We start from the raw sequence: 4349 nt of genomic DNA on the forward strand, positions 1-4349 counted from the left end.
CACCGGCCATGATGTTGAAGCAGCGGCTGCAGCAACTAGCATGCTCTGGAAGCACCGGCCATGTTGCCGCATGCCACGGCACCAGAGAAGCAGTGGCCACGACATAGGCGAATCCAGCGAGCTCACAGCACCAGTCATGTTGCCGAAGTAGCGTCCACAACATGGGAGATGTTGCGACTAGGCGAGCTCGGAGCACCAGCCATGTTGCTGAAGCATCGCTCGTAACATGAGCGATGTTGCGTTGGTCGCTTGATGGCAGCAGGTTTGCAGCAGCGGTCACGCTTACAAACGGCGGATGGATCAATTGCAGTTGTCGAAAGACCGAGAAAGATATAGACACGCATGAGAGAGACAGAGGCGAAGAAGGAGAGGCATCGACTCAAGCAGCGGGTGGAGTAAAACGAATGGACAAGAAAATTCGGGAAAGGAGACAAGTATAAAGCCAGCTTGGGCCAGGTGCCAAACTCTGTAGGCGACGGGCGCAATCGTGGGATCAACCGACTGTTTTGAATGGTTTTCCTAAATATATGTATTAGAGATAAAAATAGGTTTAAATATTTTGCCTTGTACTTCAAGCCTATCCCTCTCTCATCTACTCTATATAATCCCTCATGAGGGACAACACAATAGAACACAAATATTCAACTATCCTATAATTTCTACATGATCGTGCAGCAACTGTGCAACCAGAAGATTGGGAGCTGCGAACGATGACCACCGGTGCTGCAAAACAGGGCAACTGCAGAAGACTGGGAACGTAGTGCTATGTGGCACCGACAAATGAAGTCGATGTGCTACAACCGGCATAACACAGAGTTTTGTTCTACGGTAAATTATATACAAACAGTCCAAGCAAACAAAAGTGATCACCCAATACCAGTTTTATGAAACATTTCAGTTAAATGTTCTGTAAAACCCAGGAGCTAATCTTGGCCGCTTTTGAATGTTTTTCTTTGATCTGTGCTGCCCAAAGTCCTTCTTGGAGGTAAAATTTCCATCCCTGAATGTGTGGTGCTGCTGCTCGAAAGATCTTATCATTTCTGATCGACCAAATACCCCAACAGCCCATCGAGACAATATCTAGTGCAATATCTGGAGGAAGTTGTGCCATGGCTAGCTGGAAGTCATCAAAGACGGATATGCCTCTAAGTTTGGAAAGAATGATGGATTCCCAACATTGAAGAGCAAAAGGGCAATTACAGAAGAGGTGGAGCAGTTTTTCCTCCGTGTTGTCAGAGCAGAGTGCACAATTGTAATCATTAAGATGCATACTCTTTCTGTTGAGAAGGTTTCTTGAATTGATCATGTCATGAAGTAGCAGCCAGATAAAGATCTTGTGTCTCAGTCTACAAGTTGTGTTCCAAATCTGCTTGAATATCGGGTGAACCAGACTGGGTCCTCTCATGTGGTGATACATTTTGATGGACGAGAAACCTTTGGTAGCTCCTAGAATGTGCCATTCATCTGAGATAGGTCTGTGCTGCAGCGGTTGGAGTAGTAGGTTATATTGATGAAAGTTGGTTCAGACATTGGAGTGTGAAAATGTTCTGACAAGTCAGGGTCACTCATAGCTGACTTCAAAGTTACAAATCCGTTCATTGCAAAAGAGTGTAGCTCAGGGAATTTGGTATCAAGTGACTGATCCCACCAGTTATCAGACCACAGAAGTGTAGTTTCTCCAGAATGTGCCTTGCAAATTGCAAATTGTTTATAGACTGGCAGTAGCCATAACACAGAGTTACAACTGGCGACAGTTTTTGCTAGGACTGACAAGAGTTTTAGCTGCAACTGGGGACGGTGAAGGATTTTTTTGCTACAACCTTCATTTTCTTTTGCTGGGACTAGCAAGTTTTTTTGTTGCGTTGGAGACGGCCGAAGCTGCAATTTGAGAGATGGCGGAAATTGTGGCCACAGGGAATGTTGGGACCAGCTACGGGGGAAAGCTAAAAGCAACACCAAAAAAAGCTTCGGCCGGGGAATGGTGGAAGCTGGGGCTGGCCACTGCGCTACAACCAACAGGGGCGGTACTAAGACTAGTGATGCTGGGAGCTAACAGGTCCGCGGTGACATCAAGGATGTTGCAACCGGCACAAGCTGGTACTGCTGACGACATTTCCTTGTGCTGGAACATTGGCGACGGCATGCTAGAACCAGCACAACCGCCTGCTACAACGGTGCGACCGAGGTGCTGTGACTTGCGGGTCGATTTGCTGGAACCGTTGGCACAATTTTCTGCATAGGGCGGAACCACGCGGGGGGGTATCAGCGCTGCAATCTCCAAGCAGGAGACTAAAGGGGGCAACGAGGCACTACCAAAGCTGTCACGGGAGAAAAAAGAAAGCGACTCGTGCAAGGGCCCATCTGACTTAATCGAGTGGTCTTGGAGGCGTCTATTGCACAGCTGCGTGGGTGACCGGCTGAAATTTGGATCGGTCGTCCCGTGCCTAGTGCTGGCCATTTTAATGAAGAGATGGATCACCAATACCGATAGGTACGATTGGTAACCCCAGGCCGGCCCTACGATTGGATTGTGAGTACGTACTCCTTTGTAGAGAAGTATAAAGGTGTTTAGATCACTAATAGTGATATGAACATTCTTATATTTCTTTACAGAAAGAGTATTACATATGAGTTGTCAAACCCAGCCCAACATATAAATCCGAGTCATCTAAGGCCAACTCTATCTGATTTCGGTTTTACTCCTCTAATCGGCACCTAGCCGATCCCCTAAACCAAACAGAGGAGAATAATTTTTACTCCGCCTCCTATTCGGCGCCTAAATATACTCGGCCGCTACCGCTTGGAGGAAAAAATTTGCCTCCCTCGCACCTCCCACCCCACACTGCCTCTTCGCCGGCGCACCTCCCGGTGACCGTCTGTCGGCCCCGCCGCTACCTTGTTGCCTCCCTCGGCCCTTGCCACCCTTCTAACTAAGTCGGAGCCCGTTTGCGGCCGTCGCCGTCGCCATAACCGATTCATTGGATTGCTCTCAGATCTTCTTCCTCTTTGGCGCCATCGCATCTCATGTTTGCTTGTGCACCATTGCAGGTCATTCCCATGCGTCGTCGCCCGCTGGTTTGTCCTAAATGAGGCCAGCCGGCCGGTTGACCACCACAGCACCACAAGTGTTCGACAGTTTGTCTAGATGAGTTTTTTGACTTTTTCCCTTTGTTTCGATTTGTTTTGTACACCCGAATTGAACCGAGTCATTTGAATTAAAGATGAAGAGGTTGAGGAAGATGGTCTTTGAGGACTCATCTTCAGCAAAAAAGAAAGAAGACGATGAAGACTTTGAAACCATTCTTGGCTTGATTTTCAATGATGATATTCGGCGGCCGAGGAGAGGACTGTCGTTTGGCCGCATACAACTCAACCGTGATAGAGTGGAGGGCCATGCCTAGATCATGAGAGACTACTTTGATCCAAATCCAAACTATCCGGAGATGTACTTTTGCCGTGCTTTCGGATGCACACAAGTTTTTTTATCACCATTGTCGTTGAGAAGTATGAGATTAGTTCAAGATTAAAAGGAATATATGTAGAGAAATAAGTTCAAGACCTCTGATGAAGTGCATTGCAATTGTTCGAGTTTTGGCATATGGGTGTTCGGCGATGCAATTGGCTGACTATGCTTGGAGGCCGTTCGAAGGTTCACTGGAGCAGTGATCGGTGCTTTTGGACTGGAGTACTTGAGGGCACCCAGCGAGGAAGACGCGGCTAATGACAGAGAGTGAAGCAAGAGGATGGCCAGGGATGCTTGGATCACTTGACTGTATGCACTGGATCTAAAAGAATTGTCATGCAGAGTGGAAGGGTTAGTACAAAGATCACTACATCAATCCAACAATCATTCTTCAGGCAGATGCAACAAAGGATCTTTGGATATGGCATTCATTCTTTGGTTTGCCTGACTCTCACAATGACCTGAATGTGCTGCCGAGATCACCACTGATTGCTAAGCTTATTATAGGAGATGCTCCTGCTTGCAACTATCCAGTTAATGGGCACAAATACTCGATGGGTTACTACCTTACGGATGGCATCTATCCCCCCATATGGGCCACATTAGTCTAAACAGTTCCACGTCCAAAACATAACAAGAACATTCACTTTGCCCAATGTCAAGAAACGGCTAGGAAAGATGTGAAGAGAGCCTTCGGTGTGCTTCAGAAGCGCTTTGCAATTGTTCGTGGCCCCACCAAGTACTGGAGCTCCAAGGTTCTATGGCAGATCACGACTTGTTGCATCTAACAACATCTCTATCGGATCTCTTCTAAAAGTCCAAAATGTAACCTTTATTTAAGAAAAAAAATATACTTGTTACGGTTTAAACTTTTCTACATTTAGTA

Source organism: Triticum dicoccoides, chromosome 1A, assembly GCF_002162155.2.
Source record: "Triticum dicoccoides isolate Atlit2015 ecotype Zavitan chromosome 1A, WEW_v2.0, whole genome shotgun sequence".
NCBI lineage: Eukaryota > Viridiplantae > Streptophyta > Magnoliopsida > Poales > Poaceae > Triticum > Triticum dicoccoides.